At 39.3% G+C, this 22037-nt stretch overlaps 1 non-coding gene and 1 pseudogene across 1 annotated transcript; one reads left to right on the top strand and one right to left on the bottom strand.

Annotated features, from left to right (window-relative positions):
- The first annotated feature begins 863 nt into the window (after positions 1–863).
- On the top strand, positions 864–1027 carry LOC115832624. Its single transcript, XR_004028147.1, has one exon. It is a non-coding gene; the product is annotated as a U1 spliceosomal RNA (small nuclear RNA).
- Positions 1028–19780: 18753 nt separating this feature from the next.
- On the bottom strand, positions 19781–20404 carry LOC100579976 (annotated as a pseudogene).
- Between the last annotated feature and the right edge of the window lie 1633 nt (positions 20405–22037).

Below are 22037 nucleotides of genomic sequence, written 5' to 3'. Positions count from 1 at the left end.
CAAACCATAAATCATGCTAGGGACTGGGTTATTACCCAACACATAATTGGAAGCTTTTGGAGGAATAGCAATGTGATTAAGTAAATTTTTTTTTTATTTTGTTTCTTTTGAGACAGGGTCTTGCTCTGTCACCCAGGCTGGAGTGCAGTGGCGCTATCATGGCTCACTGCAGTCTTGACCTCCTGGGCTCAAGCAATCCTCCCATCTTGCCCTCCCAAAGTGCTGGGATTATAGGTATGAGCCACTTGTGCCTGGCCTAGCAAATGTTTTTAAAATATCACTCAGACTGCCATCTGAAAGGGGGCTGCTGGGATGGCAAGAATGAAAGCAGGAAGAGAGGACTCCAGGAGGGTGGGTTCCCTGAAGCCTAGAGAAGAAAGGGCTTCCAGAAGGATGGAGTGGTCAGCTTGCCAAATCCCACAGAGAGGTAAGGTAAGGACAGAGAATGGACCATTGGCTTTGGCAAGATATAGGTAGGTCACTGATGACCTCAATAGGAGCTGTTTAGTAGAGGGATGCCATGGAAAGCCTCATAAGAGTGGACTGAGGATGTGAATAAATCAACTACAGTCAACTCTTTTGAGATGGAGTCCAGTTTCACGCCTAGACCGAAATTCAAGATTCATAATGAAGAATTCACTTTTATGAAGCATTGACAGGAGTTAGACACACCTCAAACCATATTTTAAAATACAGCCAGATTACAATGTTATCTGATTCTGAGATTGCCTGTAACTGGATTCATAATAGTGACAGACAGCACTTGAACTAGGACACTAGAGCTGCTGAGAAGGAAAATTGCACCCAGCTTCTTAGCTTCCTGCAAAGATGCACCAGGATCAGAGAAGAAAAGATCAAGTTCTATACTTACCTGGCAGGGGAGATACCATGATCACGAAGGTGGTTTTCGCAGGGTGAGGCTTATCCATTGCCCTCCGGATGTGCTGACCCCTGTGCTTTCCCCAAATGTGGGTAAGTCAACTGCATAATTTGCGTTAATGGGGGACTGTGTTCGCGCTTTCTGCCGGAAAAAAAAAAGAAGAAAAGAAAAAAAAGGACAAGACAAGACAAGACCAAGTTCTGAGAGTGCTTGAAGAAGCTGTGCTAGGAGAAGACTGCACTGCCCTAAAACCTTTGAACAGAGATTCTGGGAAGTGTTGGAGAGTGACAGGCATGCTGGACCCTGCAGCTGTTGACAAGGGAGAAATCTTAGTTATATTGGGTGAAATTCTCCTATAGAGAAAAGAAGATAAAACTATATGTTTTTGACCAGAAATGCCCAAGAGAGCTCTGCTACCCTCAAGAATCTATTCTTCCTGAAAATGTGAAGATAATGGCTTAGATCTGGAGACCAAAGATAGTCTCAGATGTGGCTGTGAATTTTAGTGGGCGGGCAATGTGGGGTGGAGTGGGGATGGAGGGCTGTTGTGGAAAAGGCAGCCCAGCCTGCTCAGAGGTGTCTATATAGACCCACATTGCTGGCAAGCAACTCATCTCACTACCACACAATGTTTTTTTGTTTTTGTTTTTTTTAAGACAGAGTCTACTCTGTTGCCCAGGTTGGCGTGCAGTGGCATGATCTCATCTCACTGCAACCTCTGCCTCCTGGTTTCAAGCAATTCTCATGCCTCAGCCACCTGAGTAGCTGGGATCATAGGTGTGGAGCACCACGCCTGGCTAATTTATTTTTTTTTGTATTTTTAGTAGAAATGGGGTTTCACCATGTTGGCCAGGCTGGTCTTGAACTCCTGACCTCAAGTAATCTGCCCACCTCAGCCTCCCAAAGTGCTGGGATTACAGGCGTGAGCCACTGTGGCCAGCCACAAACAATTTTTTTTGTTTTTGTTTTTGTTTTTCTTTGAAACAGGGTCTCACTGTCGCTCAGACTGGAGTACAGTGGTGCAAACATGGCTCCCTATAGCCTGAACCTCCTGCACTCAAGCGCTTCACCTGCCTCAGCCTCCTGTGTAGCTGGGACCACAGACATACGCCACCATGCCCGGCTAGCTTTTGATTTTTTTGTAGAGATGAGTTTTCTCTTTATTGCCCAGTCTAGTCTTGAACTTTTGGGCTCAAGCGATCCTCCCACTTTGGTCTCCCAAAGTGCTGAGATTACAGGTGTGAGCCGTTGTGCCCAGCCTTTCTGCAGCTGGAAAAAGACCAATGAGCTGTAGAGGGAGAAATTCCACAAGGCATAAAAATACGCCAGGCTTATATCATCCAGGGCTGCAGATGAGCCACAGTTGAGGAACCAGGCCATGGAACACAGTGAGAGATTCATTCTGCTAAATTAAAGCATCTTTCCTCCAGGATTGTCATCGTGAGGGCATGGCCTGGCCAGAGTTGAGACTGTCAAATGGCTCTCAAGATAGTTCTGAGGTCTAATATAGAAGGGGCTAATGAAAAGGGAAGTTGCTCATGAATGCTTACCTACTTACTTTGAAGAGGTAAGTCCATAAGAACACTAGGTGGGAAGGCGTGGGGGATGGGATAATTGTTGCTGATTTAAAAAAACTTGCAAAATTGTTAAAATAAAGGCTGGAAAATAATCACCTACAGTGGATGTATGACTGCTTATTTAGGTATCCCTCTATTGTCAGACACATAGAATGCTTCCAAACCTTGTTGATGCAGCCATTAGCACGGTTATCACGCTGCTACGGCACAGAGAAGCGGATGCCGTAGTAAGAGAGGCAGGACCACCTGGACATGCACTCTGATTGCAGCAATGTGAAAATCTCATGCAAATTGAGAAAGATCAGAAAGGGACACTGAAAAATGGAAATATTTTCGTTAGGATTGTGGGCTTATGTGTATTTTGAAAAGTTTAAAGTTATTATCTATTTAAATGTTCAGTAAATTTTTTAGGCAACTGTTTTGTTTGTGTTTGTTTGTTTGAGATGGAATGTTGCCCTGTCGCCCAGGCTGGAGTGCAGTGGTGTGATCTCAGCTCACTGCAACCTCTGCCTCTGGGGTTCAAGTGATTCTCCTGCTTCTGCCTCCCTGGTAGCTGGGATTACAGGTACCCATCCCCATGCCCAGCTAATTTTTGTGTTTTTAGTAGAGACGGTATTTGGCCATGTTGACCAGGCTGGTCTTGAACTCCTGACCTCAGGTGATCCGCCTGCCTTGGCCTCCCAAAGTGCTGGGATTACAGGTGTGAGCCATGGCGCCCGGCCCCACCCAACTGTTTTAATAATAGTTTTGGTAATGGCAGTAGATGAAGTTGTGAGCTGCTGGGCACATGGCAGCATTAACTCATACTGGTTGCCTTCGTCCTCATCTCCAATCCAAACACTGCGTTTCTCCTGAGCCCAGAGAATGGTGGGGCCTGGGACCCTCCTCCACAGGAGAAAGCAAGCACAGTTACCTTTCTTACTTGAGCCTGCTGAGGACTGAAGATCAGCCACGGAGAAGCCCTGGGGTGAGAATCAGACCAAACTCTACATGCTTGAGGTGGGAAGGCCTGTTGATCCCTAGGGGAGGAGCTGTGCTTGTCCACTCGACAATTCCTTAGAGGTTGCTCTCCCATGCCAAGGAGTGAGGGAGCTGAGCTCTTTCTACCCGCAAGGCCTACAGCCAGTCAGCTGAGGAGACTGGGGAGAGAGAGGCTTCCTCCTTGTGCTCAGTTGGGCTCTGTCAGCTGGGCAGTGGGTGCACAGCTGAACCATGTGGGGAGATAGTACTGTTCCATCCACCACTCATGGTACTGCTGTCTGCTATGGTCTGAATGTTTGCATCCCTCCCTGACAAATTCATATGTTGAAACCTAATCCCCAATGCAATTGTTTTAAGAAGTGGGACCTTGGGAGGTGATGGAGCCCTCATGAATGGAATTAGTGCCCTTATAAAAGACACCAAAGGGAGCTCATTCACCCCTTCTGCCATGTGAAGACACAGATAAAAAATGCCCTCTATTAAGCAGAGAGCGAGCCCTCACCAGACACTGAATCTGTTGACATCTTGATCTTGGAATTCCCAGCCTCTAGAACTATAAGAAATAAACTGTTATAAGCCACCTAGTTTAGATTTTTTTTTTTTTTTTTTGAGATGGAGTCTTGCTCTGTCGCCTAGGCTGGAGTGCAGTGGCACAATCGCTACAATCACCTCTCACTGCAGCCCCGACCTCCTAGGCTCAAGTGATCCTCCCACCTCAGCTGCCTGACTAGCTGGGTCTATAGGCATGCTTCACCATGTTTGGCTAATTTTTGTATTTTTTGTAGAGATGGAGTTTTTGTCATGTTGTCCAGGCTGGTCTCCAACTCCTGGGCTCAAGCCATCATCTTGCCTTGGCCTCCCAAAGTGCTGGGATTACAGGTGTGAGTACCATGTCCTGCCAGGATTTTTGTTACAGTAGCCCAAATGGACTAAGATGCTACCACTGTAAGTTCTCCCCAGGCCTCAGTGAGCCACTGAGGGAAAACAGTGAAGAATACCTACGGGACCCAACAGCCACAGAAATGGCAAACAAGCAGAAAGTCGGCAGTCCCCACGGAAGTGGAACTGTTGGAGAAAATAAATGACAACCTGAACCAAAAAATGATAAGAGCATTTACAAGAACTCTAGCAGCCCCCATATGGGGACAAGACTGACTTTTATTTTATTTTACTTTTTATTTTATTTTATTTTATTTTATTTTTTATTATACTTTAGGTTTTAGGGTACATGTGCACAATGTGCAGGTTTGTTACATATGTATCCATGTGCCATGTTGATTTCCTGCACCCATTAACTCGTCATTTAGCATTAGGTATATCTCCTAATGCTATCCCTCCCTCCTCCCCCAGCCCCACAACAGTCCCCGGAGTGTGATGTTCCCCTTCCTGTGTTCATGAGTTCTCATTGGAACCAACCCAAATGTCCAACAATGATAGACTGGATTAAGAAAATGTGGCACATATACACCATGGAATACTATGCAGCCATAAAAAATGATGAGTTCATGTCCTTTGTAGGGACATGGATGAAATTGGAAAACATCATTCTCAGTAAACTATCGCAAGGACAAAAAACCAAACACCGCGTGTTCTCACTCATAGGTGGGAATTGAACAATGACTGACTTTATTTTAACTGCTAATCTGCCTGACTAAGCCTGAGTTCAGGAATGCCTCCAAAATATGTAGCTGATCTATTACTCCTTAGTAGGAACACCTATTCATTGTACATCTCTTCCAAAACAACCTTCATTGCAGAAATCATATGCTGTGACCCCCAAAGCCACCTACATGTTCTTTCCAGGGTACTTAGGCTTTTTTCCCATGATATAAGCCCTGGGTCTGAGGCCCTGTGGGGCAGAGCTCTACCTGTTTCTTGGCTGCCCAAGACCACACTTCTCTCTGTAAGTTCCCTTCATAAATCACCCAATGCCGAGAAACTGAATTTGTCTGCCTCATCCTTTGGTTTCTCGGCTCCTTCAACATTGGGGGTCACTTCACATATATAGCCCCCTTCATGGAATACCCCCGATCCCCACACAAAAATTTCTGGGAACAAAAATCTTGATTTGTAAGCTAGAAACATTAGTAAATAATCTAAAAGGGAGGGTGATCATTGTTGAGGTCTGAAATGGTGACCTGGAAGTCTGAAAGTGGTAGAAATATATCACAACCCAGAGCAAAAATATAAAAAAATAAAAATCATGAAGAAAATGATAAAGGACTCATATCTAAGAAACTTCCCATGCAAATAATAGGAGTTGCAGAAAAATCAAAAAGAAATATCAAGAAGGGGAAAGAAGACACACTGAGTTCCAGGCAGATTGATCAAAAATAATTTCTGAACTGGAATAATAAAGAGGAAATCTTATATATTTCTAGGAAGAAAGAAAAAGAAGCAAATGGTTGGATGCGGTGGCTCATGCCTATAATCCTAGCACTTTGGGAGGTCAAGGCGAGTGGATTGCCCGAGCTCAGGAGTTCAAGGCCAGCCTGGGCAACGCAGTGAAACCCCGTCTCTACTAAAATACAAAAAATTAGGCTGGGCGCGGTGGCTCATGCCTGTAATCCAGCACTTTGGGAGGCCGAGGTGGGCAGATCACAAGGTCAGGAGATCAAGACCATCCTGGCAAACACGGTGAAACCCCGTCTCTACTAAAAATACAAAAACAAAATTAGCCAGGCATGATGGCAGGTGCCTGTAGTCCCAGCTACTCAGGAGGCTGAGACAGGAGAATGGCGTGAACCCGTGAGGCGGAGCTTGCAGTGAGCCAAGATCGTGCCACTGCACTCCAGCCTGGGCAACAGAGAAAGATTCTGTCTCAAAAAAAAAAAAAAAAAAAGCCAGATGTGGTGGCGTGTGCCTGTAATCCCAGCTACTCGGGAGGCTGACACAGGAGAATCCCTTGAACCCAGGAGGCAGAGGTTGCAGTGAGCAGAGATTGCACCATTGCACTCCAGCCTGGGCAACAGAGTGAGACTCTGTCTCAAACAAACAAACAAAAAAACAAAAGAAACAAACTAGTATGTGACTGCAATACTGGAAGGAAAAACATACATTCATGCAACATCCTCAGACGACTGAGAGAAAAGGACTGCAACTCAAGGATTTAACATTCAACCAAAATATTATTCACCTGCCAGGGTAAAAGAACGATATTTGCCAACAAACAAGAATTCACAGACTCTCTCACTTGCGTATGCCACTAAGAGCTCTTGCCAAACAACAAAGTTATTGGAACAGAGATTTAATATGTGGCAGAAGACTTATTTCACATTGATATGTGGTTAAAAGGATAATGGTAGAGTACCTAGGAAAGTATAATTTAAACACTAAATAAAATGTCTTGAAAAACAAAAGATGCAATTCATTAGTGGGAAAGCCTACTAATGGCCAGGAACACAAAGGACTAAATTATCCCTTCAAAACATAGGAGCTGGCCTGGCATGGTGGTGTGCTCCTGTAATCCCAGCACTTTGGGAGGCTGAGGCAGGTGGATCACCTGAGGTCAAGAGTTCAAGACCAGCCTGGCCAACATGGCAAAACCCTGTCTCTACTAAAAGTACAAACATTAGCCAGGGGTGGTGGTGCATGCCTGTAATCCCAGCTACTTGGGAGGCTGAGATAGGAGAATCGCTTGAACCCAGGAGGTGGAAGTTGCAGTGAGCCAAGATTTTGCCACTGCACTCCAGCCTGGGTAACAGAGCGAGACTGTCACACACAGACAAAAAACAACAACAACCTAGGAGTTGAGGTATGTTGGATAGATGGGGGAAAGTAAAAGTGATCTAATAGTTGCACTAAGTGGGGAACTAAAAGCATTCTGAGGGTCTTAAGGGGAAGAGAATAAACAGTGGGAGAATTAAGCATTTTCCATAAGAGAAAAAGGGTGCTCTCTTGCTCTCTTGTTTCCATATAACATTATACTAAAGAAATATGTAACTATAGGGAAAATAAAAGGTAATCAATGGTGGAATAAAAAATTACAATAAAACCTTCAAGTTAGTGAAGGGAGAAAAGAGAATGAAGAGCAACTTGTCAAAACCATAAAATCAAAGACAAAGAAAAGAGAAAAATCAAATAAATGGTAAATATGATGACAAAAAGAATAAAACTAAAAGGTCAATTTTACTAAAAACGTGGTAATTTTTCTATTAACAAATTCTAAAATATTATAACAGAAAACAACCCCCATCTCTATATTATTTATGAGAAAGACATTTAAAATGGGGTAATAAAGTTTTGAAAACAAAGTGATACACTGAAGTAATACAAATAAAACAACAGAAAGATGGACATTATGTTAGTGTATGACTTACAACATAAAAAGGTATTACTACATCATAAACCTGTATGCACCAAACAACATGGAGCTAAATTTAAGGAAAGGTGATAAAATATAATGATTTTTAAAATTGTTATTGGGAGATTTTATTTTACGGAAGATTTTCATATACATCTTTCAGAATCAGAGAAACTTAATAGTCTAAAAGTAATTACAGGCTGGGCATGGTGGCTCATGCCTGTAATCCCAACACTTTGGTAGGCAAAGGCAGTTGAATCACTTGAGGTCAGGAGTTCCAGATCAGTCTGGTGAACATGATAAAACCTTGTCTCTACTAAAAATACAAAAATTAGCTGGCATGGTGGCACAGGCCTATAATCCCAGCTACTTGGGAGGCTGAGGCAGGAGAATCAATTGAACCCGGGAGACAGAGGTTGCACTCAGCCGAGATCAGGCCACTGCACTCCAGCCTGGACTACAAAGCAAGACTCCATCTTAAAAGAAAAAAAAAGTAAGTAAAGACACTGGGAAATTGAATGATATAGTCAAAAATTTCAAGTTAGTAGATATGGTCTTTGTATCTTTTAAGTAAGGATATGTGTGTGTGTGTATCTATATAATATATATATTTTATATATATTATATATTTTATATATTTTACATATATTATATATTATATATTTTATATATATTATATATTTTATATATATTATATATAATTTATATATAATATATAATATATTATATATTATATATTTTATATATTATATATTTTTATATATTATATATTATATATAATATATAATAGATTATGATATATATTATATAATATATAATATATTATTATATAATCTATTATATACTATATCATATATTATATATTATATAATATGTAATATATTATATAATATATTATATATTATATTATATAATAGATTATATATTATATTATATAATATAATGTATTATATAATATATTATATATTATATTATATTATATAATATATAATATAATATATTATATTATATAATATATTATATATTATATATATTATATAATATATAATATATATTATATTATATATATATATATTATATAATATATATATATATTATATAATATATATATATATTATATATATATATATATTATATAATATATATATATAATATATAATTATATATATATATAATATATATAATATATATATAATTATTATATATTATATATAATATATAATATATAAAATATATAATATATAATATATTATATATATATATAAATTATATATAATATATATAAATATATAATATATAATATATATTATATAATATATAATATATGTAAAATATATATTATATAATATATATTATATATATATAATATTATATAATATATAATATATTGTATAATATATAATATATATTATATAATATATAATAGATTATATAATATATAATATATTATATAATCTATAATATAATATATTATATAATATATATAATATATAATCTATTATATAATATATAATCTATGATATAGTATATAATAGATTATATAATAATATATATTATATAATATATATCATAATCTATTATATATTATATATAATATATAATATAAAAATATATAATATATAAAATATATATAATATATAATATATTATATATTATATATAATATATAAATATATTATATATATATATATATATAATATATAATATATAATATATTATATATTATATATAAATTATATAATATATATAAATATATAAAATATATAATATATAAAATATATAAAATATATAATATATAATATATGTAAAATATATAAAATATATAATATATATAAAATATATATATTATATAGATACACACACACACATATCCTTACTTAAAAGATACAAAGACCGTATCTACTAACTTGAAATTTTTGACTATATCATTCAATTTCCCAGTGTCTTTACTTACTTTTTTTTTCTTTTAAGATGGAGTCTTGCTTTGTAGTCCAGGCTGGAGTGCAGTGGCCTGATCTCGGCTGAGTGCAACCTCTGTCTCCCGGGTTCAATCGATTCTCCTGCCTCAGCCTCCCAAGTAGCTGGGATTACAGGCCTGTGCCACCATGCCAGCTAATTTTTGTATTTTTAGTAGAGACAAGGTTTTATCATGTTCACCAGACTGATCTGGAACTCCTGACCTCAAGTGATTCAACTGCCTTTGCCTACCAAAGTGTTGGGATTACAGGCATGAGCCACCATGCCCAGCCTGTAATTACTTTTAGACTATTAAGTTTCTCTGATTCTGAAAGATGTATATGAAAATCTTCCATAAAATAAAATCTCCCAATAACAATTTTAAAAATCATTATATTTTATCACCTTTCCTTAAATTTAGCTCCATGTTGTTTGGTGCATACAGGTTTATGATGTAGTAATACCTTTTTATGTTGTAAGTCATACACTAACATAATGTCCATCTTAATATATAATAATATATTATATAATATGTAATATAATATATTGTATAATATATTATATATTATATAATATATATTATATAATATGTAATATATATTGTATAATATATAATATATTACATATTATATAATATATATAATATATATTATATAATATATATTATATAATATATATTATATTATATATATTATATAATATATATTATATTATATAATATATATTATATAATCTATTATGTATATTATATATTATATAATAGATTATAGATTATATAATATATAATATATTATAGATTATATAATATATAATCTATTATATAATAGATTATATAATAATATATAATATAATACATAATATAATAGATTATATAATAATATATAATATATAATCATATATATAATCTATTATATAATATATTATATATAATATATATAATCATATATTATATGATTATATATATTATATATAATATATATAATATATTATATATATATTATATATAATATATTATAATATATTATATAATATATTATTATATTATATATTATATTATATATTATTATATATTATATTATATATTATTATATATTATATTATATATTATATATGTATATTTCTTCCCATATGTCCATGGATTATTTATAAAAATTGTTTGGTAATTGGTCTCAAAAAAAAACTTCTAACAAAATTTTAAAATTTTAACAAAGTTTGCAGGCCTTAAAGAAAATCTCATGCCAAATGTTTAAAAAGCTTAGACTATAACACAATAAAATTAGAAATAAGTATAAAAAAGATAAGACTTAATTACCTATAAATTAACACATTTCTAGGCCAGGTGTGATGGCTCATGCCTGTAATTCCAGCATTTTGCCAGGCTGTAGCAGGTGAATTGCTTGAGGCTGAGGTTACAATGAGCTATAATCATGCCAGCTTGGGTGACAGAGCAAGACTTTTTCTCAAAAAATTAAAAATAAAATAAAACAAAGAAAGAAGAAAAGAAAAAAAGGAAACATATTTCTAAAAATCTTGGATTAGTGAGAAAATCAAAACAGATTAGACATATGGAATGCAATAAAAGGGAAAATACTTATGCAAAATGGAAGGAATGGAATACAGTAAAAGCTGCATTCTGAAGGAATTCTATCAGTCTTTTTTTTTTTTCTTTGAGACGGAGTTTTGCTCTTATTGCCCAGGCTAGAGTGCAGTGGCGCAATCTCGGCTCACTGCAACCTCCGCCTTCCGGTTTCAAGCGATTCTCCCGCCTCAGCCTCCCAAGTCACTGGGGTTACAGGTGCCCGCCACCACACCCAGCTAATTTTTTTGTATTTTTAGTAGAGACGAGGTTTCACCACGTTGGTCAGTCTGGTCTTGAACTGCTGACCTCGTGATCCACCCACCTCAGCCTCCCAAAGTGCTGGGATTACAGGCATGAGCCACCGTGCCTGGCTGGAATTCTATTAATATTATTAATATTATTAATTCGCATTAATTTCCAAAGAAGAAAGACTATAATAAAAAACAAACCTGATAGTAATCTTAGTAAATTAGAAAAATTCATAAGATATTCTTTTAAAAAGTATGAAGGGGGAATAATAAAAATAAAAGCTGAAAATAATGACATGTAAGTAGAAAAAAATAATAAAAAGAAAAATTTTAAAGTTGATTCTTTGAAAAAATAGTAAGAGAGATAAACTCTCCCCAAGCCAGATTAATTTTTTTAAAAAGGAGAGAAGGAAACAAAAATACAGAATTAAGATGAAAAAGGAGATAATCACAGACTCTTCACTGATGAATGAAATTACAAGCAACTGTAACCTTTAATCTCATAGAAACTAATGAGAAAACCTAAAGGAAATCACCAGTTAGAAAAATATGTTTCAAATTTTGTCCCAAGGAAACATAAAATAACTCGAATAAACTATCAGAGAAGAGACTCAAAACGTATTCAGAGATCTATCATGTAAAAAACTTTTAGGCCAAGCACAGTGGCTCACACCTGTAATCCCAGCACTTTGGGAAGCTGAGGCCAGAAGATTGCGTGAGCCCAGGAATTTGAGACCAGCCTGGGCAACATAGCCAGACCCCATCTCTACCAAAAAATTAGCTGGTTGTGGTAATGTGTGCCTGTAGCCCCAGCTACTCAGGAGGCTGAGGTGGGAGGATTGCTTGAGCCCAGGAGGTCAAGGCTACGTAAGCCATGGTCATGCCACTGCACTCCAACTTTGGGTGAGAGAGAGATACCCTGTCTCAAAAAATAAAAGGCACTTGGTAAATGCAGCTGGCAGATATAATAAAAAACAAAGTAAACCAGAACATGCTTGGGGAATTCTCCTTGGCACTCTTGGAGCTAGGGTACAGGTACAAACCCTGTGATATTCATCTCACTTGGGTAAGATATAATTCACAAGAGCAGGGGCCCAAGGGGGATTTCCTAATAGGACAATATAAGGGCACCACTTTGATAAATTTCAAGGGTAGCAGTAGGAAAAAAAAAAGTCAAGATTTTAGACCTAGGCAGAAATTACAAGTCAGTATTTTTCTGGAGAAGCACTTTTAAGACAGGCAGTGCTAGCTTCTAGAACATACAATCTGTGCACTCACACAGCGACTTGCATTTTCATTTTGTACTCAGCTCTGCAGGAGGTTGATCCTGAGCATAGGTTAGCACTCATCTTCAAGGCGGGTGTTTTGCTGCCACATACAGATCAATTTTGACACACTTTAAATGTCCTCAGGTGAATTAAAGAAGCTAATACAAATATGTTGGTGGTCATCTTCAAGAATGAGGCTACCTAGTGTGGATGGGTAGACAGGTTTAATGTTTCTAGGCATTGTCATTCTCAGGCATCCTTAGAATAGATGCCCTTAATTTCACAATGAAAAATTTAAAAATAGTTTAAAAATATAATTACTTCTGAATATTATTTAATCTTAAAAAGATGGGAAATCTTGTGACAGGCTATAACATGAATGAACCTTGAAGACATTATGCTAAGTCAAATAAGCCAGTCACACACAAAGTACTATATTATTCCACTTATGTGGCATATTGAAAGTGAGCAAATTTATAAACAGAAAATAGAATGGTGGTTGCCAGGTACTGGGGAGAGGGGATAATAGGAAGTTATTGTTCAATGTTACAGACCTTCAGTTTTGTGAGATGAAATAGTTCTGAAGATTGGTTGCATGGCAATGTAAACATACTTAACACTACCGAACTGCACATTTAAAAATGGTTAAGAGGCCAGGTGTGGTGGCTCATGCCTGTAATCCCAACACCTTGGGACGCTGAGGCGGGTGGATTGCTTGAGGCTAGGAGTTTGAGACCAGCTTGGGTAACATGGCAAAACGTCTCTATAAAAAACAAAAAAATTAGCTGGCTGTGGTGGTGCGTGCCTGTAGTTCCAGCTACTCAGGAGGCTGAGGTAGGAGGATCACTGAAGACCGGGAGGCCAAGGTGGCAGTGAGCTGAGATGGTGCCACTGCACTTCAGCCTGGGAGACAGAGTGAGACCCTGTCTCAAAAACAAACAAACAAACAAAACACACACCCACAAAACGGTTAAGATGGTAAATTCATGTTACGTGTATTTTACCACAATTAAAAATAAAAAATGGACAGATAGAAACTTCTGAACAGTATAGTGGGGTGCTTAGGCAGAACATATGAGGTGCTTTCCTCCGTAGTAGACAAGACAGAAAGTATGAGATTTCCAGATGCTTAATGAGAGATTTGGTATCAAGAAAGATTATTTATTTATTTTTTTATTCATTTTGAGATGAGTCTCACTCTGTGGCCCAGGCTGGAGTGCAGTGGCGCAATCTTGGCTCACTGCAACCTCTGCCTCCTGGGTTCAAGCAATTCTCCTGCCTCAGCCTCCCAAGTAGCTGGGATTACAGGCGCCCGCTACCATGTCCAGCTAATTTTTAAATGTTCAGTAGAGACAGGTTTCACCATGTTGGCCAGGCTGGTCTGGAACTCCTAACCTCAAGTCATCTGCCCACCTCGGCCTCCCAAAGTGCTGGGCTTATAGGTGTGAGCCACCAGGCCTGGCCTCAAGAATGATTTCAAAGGCTTGTGCACTATCCCATCTTTTCACCTCCAAAGAACTATACAAGGTGAACTATGTTATTCTGACTCTCCCTAAGTGAGAATAGGACTGGACTTCCCCCAGTCCTCTGGTTATCCTAGTCCCATACATTTTTTCCAGAGCCTACAACGCCCGAGGCACTGGGGACACGGTGTCAAATCTAAATAGATTCACCTCATTCCCTGCCCTCATTGGAGATAAGGTTCTTGTGAGGAAGAGAGCTTATCACACAACTAACTTGTTATACATGTTGTGAAGCAGACATTAAAGAGGCAATGAGAGAAGTGATCTTTAGCTGAAGTAGAGGTGACATTGAGCTTTAGTGATCTTCAGCTGAAGTAGAGGTGATATTGAACTTCAGCATGTGAACAGGGTTCCCAACATTGCATCATGGCAGTGGTTTTCAAGTTGTACTTTCTAGAAGCATTTTTGGACCTCTGAGGAAGAGTGGGGAAAGGGGAAGAGGCCTGACAGCTCAAAGTAGGGTAAGGTTGAGAGGCAATAGATTTATTTACCCAAGCAATGGAGACTTACTTTCTCAGAGAATCACAGCTGCAGTGGGAGGTGGGATGAATTTGCAACATCTGAAAGCAAAAAGATTTGAGAGTTGCTCATAAGGGAATAAATAAATACAACCAGATATTCCCTGGTTTCGTGTCACCAGCTTATCTATAAACTTAGAAACATCTTATGATTCCTGGAACCTCTCCTGGTCTCCGGCACCCACAGCTTCAACTCCAGTTTCCTGGGGTTGCTGGGTGCTTGCCCCCAAAAGCCCAGCTGCATCAGGACACTCTGTTGTATCGAAATGGGAGAATGTCCTGGTAGAGCTGAAGCTCTGCTTCTACTGTCTCATGCCGCAACAGCTGCAAGTCCTGCTCCCTCCAGAAAGCCATGCTTGCTAGTTAGGTCTTCTTTCTCCACCTCTCTCAGGAAGGGGGCTTAAAACAAGAGGAGATGCTAGACAGTCTCTTTGTTAATAACAACCACTGCTATTTATTGCATGCTTACTGTGTCCTAGTATTTTATTTTTAATATCACAACAATCCCATGAGGAAAGAAATATTAGCTCTGGGTCCTAGATGTGAAACCCGAGGTTCAGAAAAGTTAAGAATCTTGCCCAGATTTATACTGCTCATAAGTGACAGTGCCAGATGTGAGCCCTTTGTGTGTGCTCCAAACCATTCAGTGAAAAAAGCAAGAAGTCGGCCGGGCGTGGTGGCTTACACCTCTAATCCCAGCACTTTGAGAGGCTGTGGCAGGCAGATCATGAGGTCAGGAGTTCGAGACCAGCCTGGCCAACATAGCGAAACCCTGTCTCTATTAAAAATACAAAAATTAGCCAGGCATGGTGGCACACGCCCGTAGTCCCGGCTACTCAGGGGGCTGAGGCAGGAGAATCGCTTGAACCTGGGAGGCAGAGGTTGCAGTGAGCCGAGATCATGCCACTGCACTCCCGCCTGGGTGACAGAGCAAGACTCCATCTCAAAAATAAAAAAAAACAAAAAAAGGCAAGAAGTGCCTAGACTACCTCTCTAGTGGTGGGCACAGAGTCATTCAGGTAAGGCCATTGAAAAAGAAGCTGGAAGGGGAAGATGAGTTAGTACTTGAAATTCTGCTGTCTTGACACAAATAGCTTATCCCGAAATGATAAATGTATCTGTTAATGGAATTTACCCATTTTGTACATCGCACATGTTTTGTATGTGGTGTTGAGCATAGAGGTCTTCATTACGAGTCAGGAAATGTAAGTTCCACTTCCAGTGTGAGCTGTGTCTCTGTCACAAATGGCTTTATTATTCAAAATTTTCAGACCCCAGTTTCTGTCTTCACTTGACTGAGAATAATTCAACGACAGAGAATGTTCTAGTCTCCTTTGTGTCTCTAGTATCTAGTACAGGGCCCCAAAATGTTTGAGGGGGGAATGACTAGGGAAGGAGGAGAATAAAGGAGGAAGAGATTTATCTTGTAACATCTGTCCTGGTGTTAGCAATATTAATTAAAACAGTTTGCAGGTTTTGTTGAAAAGGTCTATTGTCCATCTTGGTGGCAAACTAGGAGGAAATGGTATCTAGCAAGGCCCTCTTTGGCATAAAGGGCACAGAATGTGCAACTGACATGTACACACAATGGAATGCCTTCCTCTGGCCACCTTTCATTTCCCCTTGTTCTTTCCAAAGCAACTGACACCACAAAATGAGAAGAGGTGGAACAGGAGACAGGCTCGCAACAATGACTTACCTGGCTGCTTCCTTTTCAGTTACCTTTGTGGACAGACACAAGAATGCAGAGGTCAGAGCTGCCCTAACACAATGTGGAATTGTGAGCTAGTTTTGTGCCACTAAACTCACCTGATATATATTCTTCAGTGTCCTCAATTCTTTTACCTTTGCAGAGCTAACTCTTACTTTAGGATTGTGCCAGGATTTAAACTGGGAGCATTAGCTGCAGAGGGCAAAGGAGTCAAGCTAATAAGCTCTCCAATTCTGCTTCTTGCAGACTGCTTCAATTTTGAAGGAGAAGTCGTTATTTTTAGAATTCTTACTTGCGTTCACCCTGTACCCCGAATGATTAACTCCTAGTGTGTCCCTCAAGTTTAACCCATACTCCCCCTCTGCTCCTAGGAATGTGACCAGGATTTTAAAAAACTATTTTCAATCTGCCTCCTCTTCCTCTACCCATTTCCCCAATTGCAGCCCTTACCCTCCACCCCTCTCCTATTAAACTCATGTCCATTCAATCTCCAGACTTGTTGGGGGAAGTGGCAGCATTGTAAGATAAACCTTAAGTAATTATTATTGTTTGTTTATTTATTTCGAGACGGAGTCTCTCTCTGTCACCCAGGCTGGAGTGCAGTGGCGTGATCTTGGCTCACTGCAAGCTCCGCCTCCCGGGTTCAGATGATTTTTCTGCCTCAGCATCCCAAGTAGCTAGGACTGCAGGCGCACGGCCACCATGCCTAGCTAATTTTTGTATTTTTAGTAGAGATGGCATTTCATCATATTGGCCAGGCTGGTCTCGAACTCCTGACCTCGTGATCTGCCCACCTCGGCCTCCCAAGGTGCTGGGATTACAAGCGTGAGCCACTGCACCTGGCCTATTTTTTTCTTTATCTTAAGTTCCAGGGTACATGTGCAGGATGTGCAGGTTTGTTACATAGGTACACATGTGCTATGGTGGTTTGCTGCACCTATCAACCCATCGCCTAGGTATTAAGCCCCACATGCACTAGCTATTTTTCCTGGTGCTCTCCCTCTTCCGGCACCCCAGCCTGAAGTTATTATTAAAGTTCAGTTTAACTCTTGTGGTGTCTACAAAGCATGACTTTGTTGAGTCTTCAACAGATCGTAGCGTTACTCACCTTATGTCATTAAACTGAAGAGGCTGGGGTGATAGGATAAGGGAAGTACACAGCTCAGCATGTGGGGAGTTTATTTAAAACTCTTGTGGTCTTTCATTGACTAGGCAGATGAAGTCATTGCTGACTTATAAATCAACAAAATACTTTTAAAATGTAACCTCCTTTCGTGGTTTGTTATAATAAATTACCCTTGACCACTCTTTAAAAAAATCACAAAGAGAAAATTATAATTTTCCTTCATTGAGTTCAATACTTGTGAGCATCTTTCAGGTAAATTAAGAGGAAAAATACATACAAATAGTTACATTTTGGAAATATTTGCACCTAAAACAATAGAATATGTTCTATGGGAGTAATAAGTAGTTCCTAATGTTGATTTATCTAGATGTATTATTTCTTTTTTTTATATAATGTGACTATGATGACCAGGAAAGGAGCCAAAAAAAAAAGGTTTGAAAATAAATGAAAATAAATGCAAAACCTTAAGTGGTGCACACCTGTAATCCCAGCAATTGGGGGCGAGGGAGATGGGGCAATGGCTGAGGCTGGAGAATGGCTTGAGTCTAGGAGTTTGAGACCAACCTGAGCAACATAGGAAGATCCTGTCTCTTTAAAAAAGAAATAAATTGGCCAGACATGGTGGTTCATGCCTGTAATTCCAGAACTTTGGGAGGCCAAGGTGGGCAGACCACCTGAGGTCAGGAGTTCAAGACCAGCCTGGCCAACATGGTGAAACCCTGTGTCTACCAAAAACACAAAAATTAGCTGAGCGTGGTGGCAGGCGCCTGTAATCCCAGCTACTGGGGAGGCTGAGGCAGGAGAATTGCTTGAACCCGGGAGGCAGAGGTTGCAGTGAGCTGAAATCGCACCACTGCACTCCACCCTGGGTGACAGAGCAAGACTCCATCTCAAACGAACAAACAAAAATAAAAAACAAATAAATAAGGAAAAAAGGAAAAAGAAGAACTTGTGAACTTGCAAAGAAAAATGGGTGCATTTCGTAACACTGCCCAAATTGGGTGTTTTTTTATTATTATTTTTTTAACTTTTTACTGGCAAGAGAGATTCTCTGGCATGAACTGAAGGTCCCCTCTCTTCTGGGTGATGTGTATTAACATTGTACTGAGTCTGGTTAGGGTGGCTCTTGGCAGGATAATACTTTTTTTTTTTATTATTAAAAATAATTGTATTTAGGCCAGGTGCAGTGGCTCACGCCTGTAATCCCAGCACTTTGGGAGGCTGAGACAGATGGATCACCTGAGTTCAGGAGTTCAAGACCAGCCTGACCAACATGGAGAAACCCCGTCTCTACTAAAAATACAAAATTAGCTGGGCGTGGTGGTGCATGCCTGTAATCCCAGCTACTCAGGAGGCTGAGGCAGAAGAATTGCTTGAAACTGGGGGGCGGAGGTTGTGGTGAGCCGAGATCATGCCATTGCACTCCAGCCTGGGCAACAAGAGCAAACCTCAGTCTCAAAAAAAAAAAAAAAGGAAAAAAAATTGTGTTTACTTAGAAGCATTCAGAATGTCAACAAAACAGCTGCAACTTGTTTTTTTTTTTTTTTTTTTTTTGAATTACAGAGTGGTATTCAGTTAATGGAACAACAATTATTTGGTATAAGCTGCATCAGAGACAACTAAAGATGAAAAAAACTACCATCACCATATATAACTAATTTGCGCTGTGCACCAAAAAGAATCTGTTTGAAATTTCCATGCCAATTTACAACCCCCATACGTTACCAGGCAAGGTTAGTGGTTATTGAAAATACTAGCAGGGCATGGTGACATGCGCCTGTAATCCCAGCTACTCAGGAGGCCGAAGCAGGGGAATCGCTTGAACCTGGGAGGCAGAGGATGGAGTGAGCCAAAATAGTGCCACTGCACTCCAGCCTGGGTGACAGAGGAGACTCAGTCTCAAAATATAAAAAGAAAACAAATACCACCAAGACATCGCTATCTAAAGAAACATTTCGGTAATGTGTTAATTGTGCAAAAAAATACAACGTATGGTTTAAAAACAAATTTTACACAGCCTTACATTTCATTTTTTTTCTTTAAAAGGAGTGAGTTGTGTACAGGCGGGCTAAATGCTTTACAGACAAGAAAAAAGAAAAACTAGAACCAACTTATTCATTATCATTGTCTTCTTCATCTTCATCTCTTCATCTTCCTCCTCCTCACCCTCTTCATTTTCCTCAGCTTCCTCCTCTTTTTCTTGCTTTTTTTCAGCCTTGACAACTCCCTTTTTTGCTGCATCAGGCTTTCCTTTAGCTCGATATGCAGCAAGACCCTTTTCGCATTTTTCCTTCAGCTTTGCAGCCTTCTTTTCCTAAGGCTGCTTGTCACCTGCAGCAGTGTCATTCCGCATCTCTCCCAGTTTCTTTGCAGCGTCACCAATGGACAGGCCGGTATGTTTTGGGCAATACTCAGAACAGAATAGAAAAAAAGGCTGAAGGAGGCCTCTTGGGTGCCTCGGGATCCTTGAGCTTCTTTCTTGTCTCCCCTTTAGAAGGGATACAGGTTTTCATTTCTCTTTCATTACGGGCCTTGTCTGCCTTTGCTGTATCTTCAAATTTTCCTTTCTCTTTAGCAGACATGGTCTTCCACCTCTCTAAGCACTTCTTAGAAAATGCTGAGAAGTTGACCTAAGCATCTGGATGCTTCTTCTTATGCTCCTCCTGACAAGTTTGCGCAAAAAATGCGTATGGTGACATTTTGCCTCTTGGCTTCTTAGGATCTCCTTCGCTCATATTGGGTAATTTTTCCTCAGTGAGGCACAGAGTCGCCCAGTGCCTGTCTGGCTGTCACTTGCCCTGGTGCTGTCTCTGTCGAGAGGATAATAATTTAAAAGTTTTAAATAAGCATGTCTTATCCTTCAGTTCTCTAAAGCAGGTTTTATATGAAATCTGAATCTGACTGAGGATGTTACTGTTCATTCTTTTCAAAGTTCCAAGTAGACAAGCCACAAAAGGAATTTCTCAGTTTCTTTGGCATGGCTCATGCAAGTAAAAACTGGTGGCTAAGACCTAAAGAACACAGTTTTAATCTCTGAAATACCGATGACTTTGGGCAGAAGCACAGATGGGTAGGAAGAGGGAGGCAAGGGGAGAGATTTCTCTCCCATGATCACGTTGTCCCAAAAAGGGTCCTTGTGTACAGTTGATAAGGTCACATGTCGACACATTGGTTGTTAAGACCTTGATGAAAAGAGTCAGAGGAAGCCAGTGTGAAATACTCAATGACATATCAGTGGTGAGGCCTTGAGGCATATAAAGAAGGTCATCAAAGTTTGCCATCTCTTTTATCTGCTCTTGCTCACCTCTGCCTAGATGTTACAAATGAAGGAAATATTTGTTGGGAATATATTTATCTGAATGCACTATGTGAATAACGAGAATGTTGGAAGAATGTATGACGGTATATATTGGCTCTTTCAATATTAAGAACCTCGTATAGTCCTTTACTAAGCTTAAGGCTTGTGCAAACAAGATTAAACAAATACACACAAACAGCCTCCTCCCTCCTTCAGTAAACCCAAATAAATCTGATCAGCTTGAAGTGATTTCTACAATAGCTCTCACGGCTATCAGGATTTAGTCTGATCTCCTGGCAAAGCCAACCCAGGCCCACATGAGCCCCCGACCCTCTGCCTCCATCCTTCTCTCTCCCTAACTCCCTGCTGGCCCCACCCCCGCCCCCCGGCATGTTAACTGTGAGGTCCTTGACATGCACGCTCCCTCCTCACACCTCCATGCCTTTCTTTCTCCTGTTCCCTTTACCTCCATGTCTGTCTACTCTCACCTGTCCTTCCACATTTAGTTCCGACATCACCTCCTCCTGAAGGCTTTCCTGCACTGTCTCCTTGCTCACACCAAGACTGGTGCCTCGCCAGTGTGTGCCCATGCATGCTGTCCAGGCCTCCACCACAGGGTTCTACTGAAGGGAAACCTTTTGTCTTCTCCTGTTTACTGTTCCTTGTTGTTGTTGTTGTTGAGACAGAGTCTCGCTCTGTTGTCCCGCCTGTTGTGCAGTGGTGCAATCTCAGCTCACTGCAGCCTCCATCTCCCTGGTTCAAGTGATTCTCCTGCCTCAGCCTCCCAAGTAGCTGGGATTACAGGCATGTGCCACCACACCCAGCTAATTTTTGTATTTTTAGTAGAGATAGGGGTTCACCATGTTGGTCAGGCTGGTCTCGAACTCCTGACCTCAGGTGATCCGCCCACCTTGGCCTCCCAAAGTACTGGGATTACAGGTGCGAGTGACTGCACCCAGCCTCCTGTTTACTATTTCTTTTCTCATAATACAAAACCTGTCAGATAGTAAGTGTTTAATGTACATTTGAGGAATGAATGGTTTAATCAGAGTTTGTTTCTAATCTTGTTT

This window comes from Nomascus leucogenys, chromosome 22a, assembly GCF_006542625.1.
Source record: "Nomascus leucogenys isolate Asia chromosome 22a, Asia_NLE_v1, whole genome shotgun sequence".
Classification (NCBI taxonomy): domain Eukaryota; kingdom Metazoa; phylum Chordata; class Mammalia; order Primates; family Hylobatidae; genus Nomascus; species Nomascus leucogenys.
Note: the sequence above shows the minus strand (reverse complement) of the source record. Positions and strands in the feature narration are given on the sequence as shown.